Source organism: Homarus americanus, unplaced genomic scaffold (assembly GCF_018991925.1).
Source record: "Homarus americanus isolate GMGI-L3 unplaced genomic scaffold, GMGI_Hamer_2.0 scaffold367, whole genome shotgun sequence".
Taxonomy (NCBI): Eukaryota; Metazoa; Arthropoda; class Malacostraca; order Decapoda; family Nephropidae; genus Homarus; species Homarus americanus.
Genome location: NW_024743709.1, coordinates 2,061,591 through 2,078,607, shown reverse-complemented (window position 1 = coordinate 2,078,607; position 17,017 = coordinate 2,061,591). Strand labels below are relative to the sequence as shown.

Genomic DNA, 17,017 nt, shown 5'->3' with positions numbered 1-17,017 from the left:
AGAGGAAGGAAGGAAGACTAGTGAGAACGTGCTGACTGCTTTCCTCATGGTTAACCAACATTTACAACCACAGTCATAACAAGGCGACCACAGCAGCCTCCTCCCTCCAACACCTCTCCTCCTCCAACACCCTCTCCTCCCTCCAACACCCTCCTCCCCCTCCAACACCCTCCCCTCCAACACCCTCTCCTCCCTCCAACACCTCCTCCCCCCTCCAACACCCTCCTCCCCCTCCAACACCCTCTCCTCCAACACCCTCCTCCCTCCAACACCTCTCCTCTTCCAACACCTCTCCTCCCCCTCCAACACCCTCTCTCTCCAACACCCTCTCCTCCCCCTCCAACACCCTCTCCTCCAACACCCTCCCTCCAACACCATCTCCCTCCAACACCCTCTCTTCCTCCAACACCCTCTCCTCCTCGCGGACCATAACACACAAACGACGGAGGGAAAATATTGGTTATTGACGTCCTCACACTGTGTTGGGTCACGTCCACTCCCCAGACTTCATCGAATTCCTTAAATATTTGTACAAGTTACCGCATTCAGAGGGACCCCCCGGACGGACGGACAGACGGACGGACATTACCAGCTAGACGGAGACACGAGTAACACCTCCAACTCACAAGGACAAGGAGGAGGAGGTCGCCCTTGAAGGATAAATGTCCCTCTATGTAGGGTGACAGGGAGGGGGGAGTCGAACCCTGGCCACTAGAGCAGTAAGGTGATGCACTAGCCACAACACTGCGTCCAGGATGCAAGACAGCAGCTAGTGGGTGGTGACGCAGACATTCTTAGCTAATAGTGAGGCCTTTATTTTTACTAGTCTACCCTGATGTCCACCTCCACACTGTGTCCACCCCACATTCCCTCCTGTCTCATTTATTTCCTCTCCCCAACATTGATAACTCCATTTTCCTCCTCCTCAACAGCCCCCCCCCCTCCTTTCATCATCCTCTCTATTGTTTCAGTCCTCCACCTCCCACGCCTCCCTCCCACCTGCTTTACCTGTAGTACTTGTAGGTGTACGACTTAATTAACTCCCATAATAGAACATAACACCGGTGGAGGTAATGAAGGTTAGGTTACTGTAGGTCGTGGCGAGTCACAGCAATGCTTATCATGGAGCAACACAAAAGAGCAGCAGATTACAGAACAGGATTTATCTCCTGCTCTAGTGTGTGTGTGTGTGAGGGGTCAGCCAGTCTATGCTGTGTGTGTAGTGTGTGTGTGTGTGGTGTGTGTGTGTGTGTGTGTGTGTATGAGTGTGTGTGTGTAGTGTACTGTGTGTGCTTGTAGTGTAGTGTGTGTGTAGTGTGTGTGTGTGTGTGTAGTGTGTGTGTGTGTGTGTAGTGTGTGTGTGTGTGTGTGGTGTGTGTGTGTGTAGTGTACTGTGTGTGTAGTGTATTGTGTGTGTGTGTAGTGTGTGTGTGTGTGTGTGTAGTGTGTGTGTGTGTGTGTGTGGTGTGTGTGTGTGTGTAGTGTGTGTGTGTGTGTGTGTAGTGTGTGTGTGTGTGTGTGTGTAGTGTGTGTGTGTGTGTGTGTGTGTGTGTAGTGTAGGTGTGGCTGTGTGTGTGTGTGTGTGTGTGTAGTGTGTGTGTGTAGTGTAGTGTGTGTGTGTGTGTAGTGTGTGTGTGTGTGTGTAGTGTGTAGTGTGTGTGTGTAGTGTGTGTGTGTTTTAATCTTCAGGTTAAATAAACTGGGTACAAACCTTTAGGTGACCTCAGACAAGACAATCTATACCCTATGGATCGTGAGTCCCTCAAACTACACTATGGTGCCTCACTTCACAACATTCACACCCATTCACCATTCCGGAAGTGCTCTAAGGGCCTTCCAACACCCACCCACCCACCCACCTCCTTCCTCCACTAACCTTTGACAATATGGCCTCAATTGTCCTCAAACTCAAGCATGAAAATATTACCACAGTCAAGTAAGTCCGTTCTATAACCATACACTATTTCTACATAAAGACAACTACTGTAGCTTAATGAAAGTCTCCCTCAACACACTACATCAAATAAAGACACAGTTGGAGCGAGTGAGAAGGAAAAGACCAGAGCTTTTAGTCTAATAGAAGAGAGAAAGAGAGAGGGTGGGAGGGGTGATTCAGGCAACACAAGGGATAGCGGGCCAGAGTCAGCCGAGTGTGTGTATCTGCCTTAAGCTAAGCCGACTATCAACACTGCTGCACCACACACACTCGAGATTCTCAGACTTTTAAATTAAATTTGCCCCATAAACCAGAACCAAATAAATATAGGTTGATAAACTGAGACAAAAATGGATTCTCAGATTTTCCTACGTTAAATTTTCCTCTTTACTGAGTACAGAAAACGTATCTTAAATGACTCGCTTCAGTTACGACAAAAAGATAATTTACACTTGGAATTATCCTAGAGATGGACCCTTAAGGCAGCGTCACACTAGCATTTTATCCGCCAACTTCCCCGAATATGGTCTTTTTTTTCCGCTCAGACGAACCGTATCGTTTCCGCCTGAGGACAATAATATAAAACAGTCAGTTTGTTTATTGTTGATATTCGTAAACACATCTAATGTGTTTGTTTACATTGAACCATGAGTACAACTTCTTCACGGGCTCTCTATTCCTGTCCTAATATAACATGATAGACAATAGATGCAGTAAAAATTGAAGAGAATTAAGGCAAACAACGCCATCTACTTAGTTTACAATCACCGAACACAGAGAGACTGAGGCGCTGGTTCCTCTATGGGTGACGGGTCGCGCGCAGAAAATTGACAATGTTTAGAAAATCGATACAATAAAATGAGGGAAAAAGAGCTACTGTGACGCCGCCTTTATACACACTTACGGTAAATAAATAACACCTTCCCAGATCACAAAAAAATAAGTCTCCATATATTGAACAACTCCTAAGTTAAATAATTCCTCGTAACTACAAACATAAGAATGAACTTATCTTATTAACTCGAGACATAAAAACAACAACACAACATAAAACCTTAAAACAGAAACAGAATTACACACGAGACTTTAAAGTAGATACAATCACTTACCACCACCACTCCCCCACAATTAAAAGTACAGAATCAGTCAATACTTGTGCATGATTACGTTACCCGAACTCCTGCTCAGAGAAAGTGTCTATTTCTGTCTCGGTATAAGCTAATGTTTACGACACTTCTTTGTTCATGACTGGTGGGTAATGTGGGGACGAATATTCAGGTGCGGTTTATATACATTTTGTGGACGAGAGATTGTGGGTAATATATGAGGTGGTAGAGGGATTGTAGGTACTGTGTGCGGTAGTGGGGAGGATTGTGGGTTATGTGGGGAGAGGGGGGGGGGACATCCAGGTGTGGGTTATTTACCAGTCTATCTCTGGCAGCTCGCCCATGATTTCGGCCAACACTCAGCGGCGATATTTATGAGCTGATATACCTACCAGCAGCGAACGAGCTTATCTGACGAAGAAGAATTGTAGGAGAGTGAGTCGTTGGTCTCGTGTGTGCGTGCGTGCGTGCGTGTGTGTGTGTGTGTGTGTGTGTGTGTGTGTGTGTGTGTGCGTGTGTGCTTTCCTAGCTTTACACACACAACATTATCTACCCACAATCTCTCAGTCAAGTTGAGACAAAACCAAAGTAGTGGTGTTAAGAGAGAGAGAGAGAATGTGGCGGTGTAAGATGACCCTGTAGTGAGGAGCTGTCTGACGGAGGGGAACCATTACTTCTCTCCTACTACAGTATATTTAGCTCTTCAGGTGGGTCCTACAGATCAATACTCCCATCATGGTCACCTGTGGTAAGACTCTACCTGCTGAACACGCTCCTTCCTGCCTCTACTATGTACACACGATCACCTTCTGTATGTACACGACCATCTGATGTACGTACACGATCCCTACAGTACACACATTCAACCATATACTGTATACGTTCACAAATTCGTATCATACACATACATGGCCCCAACTACACGCATTTTTTTTTACGGGAATTAGCCCACCCAGGCACAGGTAACTGACCCACATCGGGGCCTGGGGGGCGAAATAATAATAATAATAATAATAATAATAATAATAATAATAATAATAATAATAATAATAATAATAATAATAATAATAATAATAATAATAATAATAATAAAGAAATAAAAAATAAAAAAATATCAACAGTAAGAAACAATATATGTATGTTGTGTTGTCAAGTAAGAGAAACAATTGAGATCCTGCAATTGTGTGTAAATGAGGCAGAAAGTCAGATCACCAACCTGGGACTTGGTCACATATGGCAGCAGGGTCTACCATTAGACAACACATTATGCTCCAATATCTTCCCAGGCGGTAGAACCTCCCTGTTTGGTAGCTGCCTACTACCTACTATCTACAGTATTTATCAATCTATCTATATATCTACAGTATCTATCTCTATTTATCAATCACGCGGACCACATACGAGCTAACATTACTTCAACTACCAAGGGATTATTGCCATTAGGTCATTAGCCACGGTGTTAGGTTAGGTTAGGTCAGCTGCCGTCTGGACTCGGTGGGTTAGGTCAGCTGCCGTCTGGACTAGGTGGGTTAGGTCAGCTGTGGTATGGTTTAGGGTAGGATTCTCTATATTCCATCACATACATACATACATACAGACAGACACATGCCTCCCCACCACCTAAGCCCTTTACTGCAAACACACAGACGCTCGCATAACAGACAAAGACACACATAACAGACACCCACGTTCTCCACAACACCACCTTCACCCCCACCAGCCTCGTCTTCTACAACAGCCGCTAAGGAGAGCCCAACCCAGACACCTAGTATCAATGTAATTTGACGTCATTACAGGTAGCAAAATGTGCTTCGCTGTGTCTTAAAGGTGTCGGTGTGGAGGAGGTAGGTGTGAGACAGTAGGTGGTAGGTGTGAGACAGTAGGTGGTAGGCGTGAGACAGTAGGTGGGAGGCGTGAGGCAGTAGGTGGTAGGCGTGAGGCAGTAGGTGGTAGGCGTGAGGCAGTAGGTGTGAGGTGGTAGGTGTGAGACAGTAGGTGGTAGGTGTGAGACAGTAGGTGGTAGGCGTGAGGCAGTAGGTGGGAGGCGTGAGGCAGTAGGTGGTAGGCGTGAGGCAGTAGGTGGGAGGTGGGAGGCAGTAGGTGGGAGGTGGGAGGCAGTAGGTGGGAGGTGGGAGGCAGTAGGTGTGAGGTGGTAGGCGTGAGGCAGTAGGTGGGAGGTGGTAGGCGTGAGGCAGTAAGTGGTCCCTATTGATGTGACTTAAGAGACACTTTGGTTCACGGTCAGTTTAACGCCGCCATAATGTTTGTTGATACTTTTGTCATAAGTTGTTTTCACCGGTGTGTTTAGGTTTAATGCGTAAATAAAAGCAGTAAATTACGTGATGGAATAGAGAGAATCCTACCCTAAACCATACCACAGCTAACCTAACCCACCTTGTCCAGACGGCAGCTGACCTGACCTAACCTAATACCGTGGCTAATGACCTAATGACAGTAATCCCTGGGTAGTTGAAGTCATGTTAGCTCGTATGTGGTCCGCGTGATAGATAGATAGATTGATAGATACTGTACATATATAGATAGATTGATAGATACTATATATATATATATATATATATATATATATATATATATATATATATATATATAGATAGATAGATACTGTAGATAGACAAACTTATAATTTTCTCCTTAATCCAACACAACATTTGGATATTTCAGAAAAAAAAAATTTAAACAAAAAAGGAAAAACTAAAAAAATAAAAATTAAAACCCAATAAAAAAAATCCATGACAGTGACCCAATTCTGACCCAAACCACCATCATTAATTACCACCAGGTGGAGTCTCGGTGTCATATTGACATAATTATTAACATCCCATGGAGCCTTCCCAACACCAGCCAATGACACCCTGAGAGAGAGACAACATATGTAGTGGGGAAGGGAAGTCCTCTACCGTGCTCTTTCTATTCGGATGTCCGGTACAATAGGGGTGTGGGGAACGGGTGTGGGGGATGGGGGGAGAGGGGGGCAGGGATGGGGAGAGAGGACAGGGATGGGGGAGAGGGACAGGGATGTGGGGAAACAGGGATGGGGAGGTGTGAAGGAGGGGGTAGTAGTAGTAAAATGTCCAGCGTCACATCCTGCAACATTGGTCAAAACAGCGTCACATCCCGGTAACATTGGTCAAAACAGCGTCACATCCCGGTAACATTGGTCAAAACAGCGTCACATCCCGGTAACATTGGTCAAAACAGCGTCACATCCCGGTAACATTGGTCAAAACAGCGTCACATCCCGGTAACATTGGTCAAAACAGCGTCACATCCCGGTAACATTGGTCAAAACAGCGTCACATCCCGGTAACATTGGTCAAAACAGCGTCACATCCCGGTAACATTGGTCAAAACAGCGTCACATCCCGGTAACATTGGTCAAAACAGCGTCACATCCCGGTAACATTGGTCAAAACAGCGTCACATCACGGTAACATTGGTCAAAACAGCGTCACATCACCGCCGTAACATAATACCGTGGCTGAAAAGTATATGCCAGCGTCACTACAGTAATCCCGGACAAAAATGACAGGACTCGGGGCTAAATAAATCCCAGAATACACCATACTGGATTTAGGATTAATCAAAGGAGGATTTCTCATACAACTCCCGTGTCACACTACTACTACTGCCACAGTACGGCTACTAGCTAGTACTCCTACCACACTACTACTACAGTACAGCTACTACCACTACCACCATTACCAGCAACCCGCACCACACCACCACCATCCCGGCAGCAGTCAGCCTCACCCCACCCATCTATCAGTCGTTACACACACACCATCGTTCACCACACTTCAAAACACCACTATCAAGTACAGTATCACTTATAACTATACACCAGTAAAGTGTATTAAGTGCCATCTAAAGTAATATAAGTGTTAAGTTTAGGCAGAGCTACACACTTGTGGGTAAGAACGCGGCAGTCAACACACTTTACCTTATTAGTTGAGAAAGATGACAGAACAGCTGCTTGTGTATTTATAAAGCACTCCAGTAACAAGTCCCTCAAGGTAAAGATGAGTGTGTATTATAGTCTTGTCCCCCAACGCCGCACTTTTATCACTGAGCAGCTGGGCACACGTCAACCAACACAACCTCTCCCCGCCGAATCTTGCTGCACACTGGTGACTGATCAGTGGGCCAGCTCTCTCTCTCTCTCTCTCATACGACACTGGTGAATCACACGGTTCCGCTCCACGCCTCGGTCCGACTCTCAACCACCATCAACAGTTGCCAGGTTTCGTTATCCCCACGATGGCAACAAGCACTACTAGCAACTCACAAATAGCTCCTCCTATTCGTTCTTCACCTATTATTTTATCCTTTTCTTGTTATTTAGACTTTCATACACACACACACACGATCGTCGTATGCCACTCCTCCCCCTGGCTCTAGTTACTGTACGTGCCTTTGTCTGTCTGTTTCTGTTTACTACTCTACTGCCTCGCGAGCTGAAACTTTAAACTGAAAAATACAATTACAAGTATTACAGGGATACAGCGCTACAGTATGTGGGTTTCAGTGTTACACGAATTCAGTAGGTATGATTTATGAAAGAATGCACGATTAACGACAGAATGCACAACGAAAGATTGCACGATTAACGACAGAATGCACAACGAAAGATTGCACGATTAACGACAGAATGCACAACGAAAGATTGCACGATTAACGACAGAATGCACAACGAAAGAATGCACGATTAACGACAGAATGCACAACGAAAGAATGCACGATTAACGACAGAATGCACAACGACAGAATGCACAATTGACGAATACAACAGTGGATAAGATTAATCCTAAACTTAAGGTGAGAAAACATTCAACATCTCCATGATCTAATTTAACACACGTTACCTCACGGGCTTATCCACATAACACACTGAAATGAAGAAGGATTAAGTCAACGGTTGAAATGTATTTTAATAATAATAATAATAATAATAATACAATGGGTTTGGTTGGCTATACTCTATCTATCGATCTATCTATCTATCTATCTAATTAGCCAACAGGTGAGAAGTGGCAGTGTACAGGTAAAGCTAAAATAATAAGCTTCAAGCGTATGACAACTTTAAGCTGGTAGTGTCTCCCAAATTTTAAAAGCGCGAAATATTTTAATTAGACGGAAGAATTTTTTCATTTTAAGTTTCAACAAGTTCGATGGTGTGGTATGGTGTAGTGTTGGTATGGTGTAGTGTTGGTATGGTGTAGTGTTGGTATGGTGTAGTGTTGGTATGGTGTAGTGTTGGTATGGTGTAGTGTTGGTATGGTGTAGTGTTGGTATGGTGTAGTGTTGATATGGTGTAGTGTTGGTATGGTGTAGTGTTGGTATGGTGTAGTGTTGATATGGTGTAGTGTTGGTATGGTGTAGTGTTGATATGGTGTAGTGTTGGTATGGTGTAGTGTTGGTATGGTGTAGTGTTGGTATGGTGTAGTGTTGGTATGGTGTAGTGTTGGTATGGTGTACTGTAGTGTTGGTATGGTGTAGTGTTGGTATGGTGTAGTGTTGGTATGGTGTAGTGTTGGTATGGTGTAGTGTTGGTATGGTGTAGTGTTGGTATGGTGTAGTGTTGGTATGGTGTAGTGTTGGTATGGTGTACTGTAGTGTTGGTATGGTGTACTGTAGTGTTGGTATGGTGTAGTATTGGTATGATGATGGTATACTGTGTTATAGTGAAGATGAAGTGTCGGTATAGTGATGATGGTGTCTTGCTATGGTGACGGTAAACAAACATGGCTAAGAAAAACACAATTGGTGAGAGAGAGAGAGAGAGAGAGAGAGAGAGAGAGAGAGAAAACAATAACAACAACAACAACAACGCTACAGGTGTACTAGACCAGGTGTGGAGAGTAATTATAAGTATGAATGACATTTTCAGGTATGCGCAGGTGATCGAAGGAAAACGGAGCCAGCATGACTAAAAAGTGTATGACGTCACTCTTAACCCGGATGGTGTGTGTGTGAACCAAGAACCGGACAAGGACAAAACTATAAACTAAGAACCAGCCGCTATGGACGACAAAGAACCGGAGTAGAACCGACCAGCAGGAGTGGAGTGTAGACGAACCCGGAACTGATGTGTTGTAAATGACCAAACCGCAGACACGAGGAGGAAGAGGAGGAGGAGGTGTAGTAGGTGGTAGAAGGCGGGGAAGGAGGAGGAAGAAGGGGAGGAGGGGAAAGACAGATAGACAGTAGGAAGGGGGGATGAGGGGGAGGGGTGGTTACAAAACCGCCAGCCGCCAGCCGCCACCCTTAAGCCGCCACACATCACCCTTTAACCAACAGCCGCCAGCCACCATCAGCCCGTCACCATGGAGCCGCCAGCCGCCACCCATCACCCTTAAGCGGAGACCCACCAGAGAGAGAGGACACCCTCGGGACAACACAGTAGTGCCAAGTATCTTCACAAGATCACATTCAGAATAACGAGAAAATTAAACAGTCATAAATTACAGGAATACAGAAGTTACAGTGATACTCAAGTGACTACGGAAGAATTACAGAAACACCCAGAACAGGTACAGTTTGAAGTACAGATATAATATGAGCCAGATAATAGCAGGTCTGCTATTGTTCTACTACTACTACTACTGCTACTACTACTACTTTTTTTAAATTGGCCTCCAGCCTCCCCCAATAGCCACACCTTCGCCACCATTTTATTACCTTAATATTAAATATCTTAGTACATAAGTAGCTATCCTAGCTGTCTTGAGTTAGTTGAGTCGCAGATCTATGCGGCATTCAGTGACTGTTGCCTCATAGTCAATATCTGCAACTGTTGTCGGCTTTGGGGCCGATGCTCTCGTTCCCCTAAGACAGAGCAAAGCCGACCTAAGGAGAGAGGCTGTAACATAACTTCTGGGCTGCTGCTTCCGTTCAGATAACACCTCCGCGAGTCTGGCGTAGACACATCTTGCACTTGGTCCCATCCCTCGAGAGGTTGTGAACACCAGAGGAGTGAAGCTGCCTTGATCAACGTACTGAATTCTCTCTCCGTATGCCCTTATCTTGTCGTTCTCGTTCCTCCTGTGTGCAGCATCGAGAGCTGAGTTACGGTGACATGCGGCCATGGGGTCGAAAATCCTTATGTCAAAGAAGTCTCGCTGTCCCCGCGTCTAGAATCCTCGAGCACTGACGTCCACACGGGCTTCGTTGGATGTGTTTGAAGTCCTGTGGCAGAGGTTCTCACCGTCCAATGGAAGGGGGGGGGGGGCGGATCCACCATGACGTCGTGGCAGATTTCCTTCAGTAAATTTACTACTACTACTACTACTACCTCCAGCCTCCCCCAATAGCCACACCTTCGCCACCATTTATTTACCTTAATATTAAATATCCTAATACATAAGAAACTATCCTATCTGTGTTAAATTAGTTGAGCCGCAGATCCATGCGGCATTCAGTGACTGTAGCCTCATAGTCGATATCTGCAGCAGTTGTCGGAGTAGGGGCAGAAGCTCTCGTTCCCCTGAGGCAGAGCAAAGCCGACCGAAGGAGAGAGAAGGACAGTCGACATCTCATCCAGGCTGTGACATAACTTCTGGGCTGCTGCTTCTGTTCGGAGATCAGCTCCGCGAGTCTGGCGTAGAAACATCTTGCACTTGGGCCCATCCCACCAGAGGTTGTGAACACTAGAGGAGTGAAGCTGCCTTGATCAACATTTTGAATTCTCTCCCCATATGCCCTTCTCTTGTCGTTCTCGTTCCTCCTATGCGCAGCATCGAGAGCTAGGTTACGGTGACAAACGGCCATGGGATCAAAAATCCTGATGTCGAAGAAAGCTCGCTGTCCCCGCGTCCAGAATCCTCGAGCACTGACGTCCACACGGGCTTCGTTAGATGTGTTTGAAGTCCTGTGTTGGAAGATCTCGCCATCCAGTGGAAGGAGGGTCGGTTCTACCATGACGTCCCGGCAGATTTCCTTCAACATATTTGCTGTGAGATCCCTTACCTCGTCATGCCTCATGCATATGAAGCCCCCCTTCTTGCAAACCATGGCGTGATCGCCATCATAGGAATAGCCACTACTACTACTACTACTACTACTACTACTATTAATAATAATAATAATAATAATAATAATAATAATAATAATAATAATAATAATAATAATAATATCTCACAATAACAGTAATCGTAATGACCATTTTTTCGCAGCCTTGCGGTCGTTAACTTAACCTAACCTAACTACCCATTACAATTCGTTAGCCAGCCTTTTATCTTCACTCTTCTCATTTCCATTTCTTCTTGTACTGCCTTCCTCCCCTACAGTGTGTGTGTAGGGGGGGGGGTCTCCTTGAGTGGGTGGGTGTAGGGTGTGGGCGGACAGAGGCCTCCGTGGGTGGCTGTGGGTGGCCTCGCTTCCATCATGGTCGGGTTAGTGTCAAGTGAACCACAAACCTTTCCAAACAACGGATCTCTCTCTCTCTCTCTCTCTCTCTCTCTCTCTCTCTCTCTCTCTCTCTCTCCTGGTGTTCAGTATTCAACACAACTTGCTGGTCTCAACGCAAACATTCTGAACACGTTAACTGTCTTCCAAATGAAACAAAGTGAAGGTGTCTAGGTGAACGTACAGCCTCATTGAACGTGTAGGTGAACGTACAGCCTCATTGAACGTGTAGGTGAACGTACAGCCTCGTTGAACGTGTTTGAGTGAATGTAGAGCCTTGGTGAAAGTAGAGCCTCAGTAAACGTAGTAGAGCCTCAATGAACGTAAAACCTGGGTGTTTTGGTGAGGCCGTTCTGGATATCAAACAAGGTAGTTAAACAGTTCACGACAATGGACCCGGACGTAAGCAAAGCCGCCATGTTTGTTGTGTAAAGAGCCGTGGGGAGGTGTTTATTGTTTACTGTGTACCAAAAAAAAAAAAAAACTTGCCGTACACTGAACAAAGGCCTATGAAGTTAAGTTAGGTTAGGTTAGGTTAGGTTAGGTTAGGTTAGGTTCTAAGGCAATAAACAACATCAGTAATAATAATAATAATAATATAAATTCAGCCAAAAGTTTATATTTGTATAAATCTTGATGACTTACCTTCACCTGTGATGAATAACTATTAATAAACTTAATTACTTTTACCTCATCTCTCTCTCTCTCTCTCTCTCTCTCCCTCTCTTATTATATATTATTATCATTAATATTATTATTATTATTATTATTATCAACAGTGGACAAAATTCATTTCGTTCAGCCAATCACAGCCGTCCTTGACCCCGGTGAACCTGTGACCACCTGCAATACCGACCACAGGTAAACCAGTCTGGAGTTTACCTTGATACAGCAACAGTTAAGGCTGGTCTGGTGTGTGTAACTCACGGTGTAATACAGTAATGCTCTCAAAAGACCTCGTGACGCCGGGGCTGGTGTGAGCTGTGGGGGGTGTGTTTACCGCTAGGGCTCACCTGTACACACCGTCACCTGATGCTTCGTGTGACAGACAGACAGACAGAGGTAAATAGACAAGCAGAAACACAGACAGACAGACAGACAGACAGACAGACAGGCATTTAATTTCGTACTCGCCTCTCTTTTTTTTAATTTACAATCAGTTAATAAAATAATAATACAATACTAATAATTAAATACTAAGTACAGCGGATATTCTCTCTCTCTCTCTCTCTCCCTCTCTCTCCCTCTCTCTCTCTCCCTCTCCCTCCCTCTCTCTCCTCTCTCTCTCCTCTCTCTCTCTCTCTCTCTCGTGACCTTGACACACAATATCCTCCAGTTTCTCTCCACAGTGCCACCGGAACCATCGCCTGACCTTATGCAACCTTTTACTGCCCTCTTCTTCTCTGCCCCTTCTTCCTCTCTCCTCTCTCCTGAGCTAGAACACACACACACACACACACACACACACACACACACACACACACACAACACCAGTGCCTGCCTACGCTCCTGGGTGACGTAGCCTCCCAGGCAAGGCCTCCTCAACAAACCCTGACCTCAGACCTGACAAACCTGCCCCTCTCCCCATCCTGGCTGGCCTCCTCACCTAGCACACCTCCTCCCTCACCCAGCATGCCCTATCTCCCTCTCCCCCTCTCCTGCACACACCTCTCCCCTCTCCACGTCACCTTGCACACCCCTCCCCCTCCCCTCTCCTGCACACCTCTCCCCTCTCCTTGCACAGCCTCCATGTCACCTTGCACACCTCTCCCTCACCTTGCACACCTCTCCTCCATGTCACCTGCACACCTCTCCCCTCACCTTGCACACCTCTCCCCTCTCCACGTCATCACCTGCACACCCTCCTCCCTCTCCTTGCACACCTCCCCTCTCCACGTCACCCAACACCCCCTCTCCCTCTCCCACACACCTCTCCTCTCCATGTCACTTGCACACCTCCCCTTCCCCTCTCCCTTGCACCTCTCCCCTCCCCCTCTCCTGCACACCTCTCCCCTCCTTGCACACCTCTCCCCCTCTCCATGTCACCTTGCACACCTCTCCCCCTCACCTACACCTCAACACCTGTCTCTCCGTTACAGTCACCTCGTCAATGAATGGTCTAATTAATCCTTGAAGGCATTTCTTCTTCCCATTATCACCTAACACACATTTTCTGTTCTCTTATTGTTAAAGGAAATAACAAGAAATAGTTTGGTGACTGAGATAAAGTCCAGCGATATACAGTCGGTGTTACCTTGTTGAGGAGGCACGATGATGTCACTTAACTGTGATTGGTGGAGGCCCTGAGCACTGATTGGTGGAGGAGTTACCAGTGTTTATTAAATGTACCGTATGTTATTTAAATTATGTAGATGTGATGATATTAAACGATGTGTATTTATCTAAATATTTTAAAGTGAAATAACATTAAAAAAAGGTCTCATTTAGTTATTAAAATAATTTATGTAAAGCTCCACAAAAAATACTTTCAAGATTAAGTCCGCCATTTAACATAGTACCATGACGACATTTTAGGATGTGACGTCATGCTTTTCACAAGAGATGACGATTGTACTCAGAATAAAACAGCAACTTATGCTATCAATCAAATATACGGGTACATTCTCTAAAATATACCTACATTTATTTCAGCAGCAAAATACAAATAAAAACATGTATGTATATTATCGGGTATATATAACTGTGAACAATTTATTAAGTTTCCTGAACCACATTTTCTGGGTTCGGATACGCCGTGACGTCACAAACACGTCATTGTTGGTCGGGTGGCGCCATGACGCGGTGGCCGCCGATGACATCATCACCACATTCACTTCATGTCTTGTTTAGTTAAATATCTGCGTGTGTAAGTGTGTGTACGTGTGGGCGTATACATGAGGGTGTGTGTACGCGTGTGTACTTGTGAATGTGTTTACGTGTGGGCGTGTGTGGGCGAGCATACCTGAGCGAGTGGGTGCAGGTAGACTGGTGGGCGGGGAAGGAATGTTGCCCCACTTCACTACTTCACACCTGTACTACCAACTGTATTATAAGTAACTGTAGTGTGACTTAACACCTGTACAACGAATTAAATACATCTCAACTTTTGTAATTAGATGTTTTAAAGAACTTATATAGGTGACTCTCCCTATACACCTGTGCTGGGGGACAGGTGTGGAGGACAGGTGTGGAGGACAGGTGTTTTTTTACAATGTCATATTCATTTATTTTTATTTATTTTTATTTATTTTTTATTAATTTCCGATCAACTTTCCCTCACTTAAAGGTCTATAATTAAACAGTGTGTGTGTGTGTGTGTGTGTGTGTGTGTGTGTGTGTGTGTGTGTGTGTACAGTATTTGCGTGTCTGTGTACATGTACGTGTGTCTTAGGGTGAAAAAGTGCCGTGTCATCCCTAGTAGTACAGTACACGCACACGGACGCCAGAGTCATGACCGTGTGTGAGGCGGAAGTGACTGACACACACACACCTGGCAATTTATTTATCAGTATTATAAATTGAGTCGAAATAGAATAATAATGATAAAGGTAAAATAAATATATATTAAAACTAAAACAAAAATCTACTAGGCGTGACTTAAGTAAAGATTAACGGCTATTATGAACGTCGTCTGGCAACACTCAAACCATGACATCATCACCATGGTTACTTGATGACGTCATAGACTCGTCATACCGGGTGTTGACCAATCCTGACTCAGATGACCTTTCCAGTGAGACAGACAATCATTCACATCATGTTTTCACTGGTGTGTGTGTGTGTGTGTGTGTGTGTGCGTGTGTGTGTGTGTGTGTGCGTGTGTGTGTGTGTGTGTGTGTGTGTGAGGTGTGTGGAGTGTGTGTGTGCGTGTGTGTGTGTGTGTGTCCCTCAACAACCTGTAATAACACCATAGAGCGTCCTGTACACATACACTACGTCACAAACAACAATGAAAATATATATATAAATGAACAAAGATTAAATGGTTAGGTTAGTGTTAGTGTTAGGTTAGTGTAGTGTTAGTGTTAGGTAATGTTGGGTAGGGTAGTGTTAGGTTATGTTAGGTTAGTGTTAGGTTACTGTTAGGTTAGTGTAGGTTAGGGTAGTGTTAGTGTTAGGGTAGTGTTAGTGTTAGGGTAGTGTTAGGGTAGTGTTAGGGTAGTGTTAGTGTTAGGGTAGTGTTAGTGTAGTGTTAGGTTAGTGTTAGGTTAGTGTTAGTGTAGTGTTAGGGTAGTGTTAGTGTAGTGTTAGTGTTAGGGTAGTGTTAGTGTAGGTTCATCCTTGACTGAGGCGGTGAGTCATGGGTCACAAAAGGGTTATAATATAATGACCCAGAGAGAGAGAGAGAGAGAATGTGATTGTGTGCAGAAATGAACTGACCCACTAGCAATCACAACCACTAGTCACCATCAATCACCACCACTAATCACCATCATCAGTCATGTAATGAGACAAAACTCACAAGAAGAAGATTACATATAGGTAGAATATTGATAGTATAAGAGTATAAAGAGAGGAAGACTTTGGTAGCGTGGCCGTGATAGTTATTTACACTGTCAGTACACTTATCGTATCTTATACGTCAATACACTTCTATTACGTCTTAAGGGCGACTTCTCAAACACTGCTTCGTTACAACTCTTTATTAATTAACGACATGACATGGACCCATTAATAACACCTTCTATTGAAGTTACTAGGACATTATATTTACGTTACTAGGACATCATATTACGTTACTAGACACTCTGATTCTCGGACACGAACATGAAATGAATACACTTCCCACGTAGGTAACTCATCCCATGGAAAGCTCTGACAAACACTCACGTGACCTAGGGGAGGCCTGGCAGGGAGACTGCTGAGCTGGAACACTGGTGTCGGGAGGGCGCCTGCTTAGCTGGGACACCGGAGGGAAGTCTCGGTCCTGACCGGAGGCGACTTGCCTCCGGCCTCTGACTTCTCTCGAGCAGGCCTGGTGGTGTAGTAGCTGGCCACCTTGTTACAAGACAACTACTTCTCTGCGAATCCTCGAGGGAGGACCAGGACGTCCTATATATTGGGAAGCGAGCCGTCAGGTTCAGCTGGCCTGGGGGGCGGCGAAGGGTCTCCTTACATTTTGACCCCGCAAATGTGCGGTCAGGCCTGGACTTTTTCAGAACTATCTGGGAAAGTCATCAGGTGGGGCCATGTGTATATTGGGAGAGCAACCGTGAGAGTTCCCCTCCACTTGACTTCCCAAACGTCGGGTCAGACTGGAGTTTCTGAGATGTAAGGAGAAGTCGTCAGGTGGGGCCGTGTAACACGAGAGGCCTTGAGTTGGGTTCCAAGGGTTACAAGTGACCTGGCTAATTGTGAGGTCAGGTCTGGACTTCTTTCTGCGGTGTAGGTTATTGTATATTGGGAGAGAGTCGGCTGGTGCCTTCTTACATGTGTGACATGGGAGGGGGAGCTAGTTGGTTTACAATCCTTGGTCAACCGCAGAGTTACCCTATACTTTTGCCCTCGGCTAATGTCCGGTCAGACTGGAGTTTCTGAGATGTAAGCTGTG

General features: G+C 45.2%; 1 protein-coding gene across 9 annotated transcripts in view; it reads right to left on the bottom strand.

The window, feature by feature from the left end:
- Positions 1–7,230, bottom strand: part of LOC121877346 (sodium/calcium exchanger 2-like) — a 94,804-nt gene extending 87,574 nt beyond the window's left edge. For all 9 annotated transcript variants that reach the window (XM_042383060.1, XM_042383064.1, XM_042383056.1 and 6 more), the window contains exon 1: positions 7,004–7,230. The gene's annotated coding sequence lies outside the window, so the exon portion shown is untranslated. The remainder of the gene's footprint in view (positions 1–7,003) is intronic.
- Positions 7,231–17,017: the final 9,787 nt, after the last annotated feature.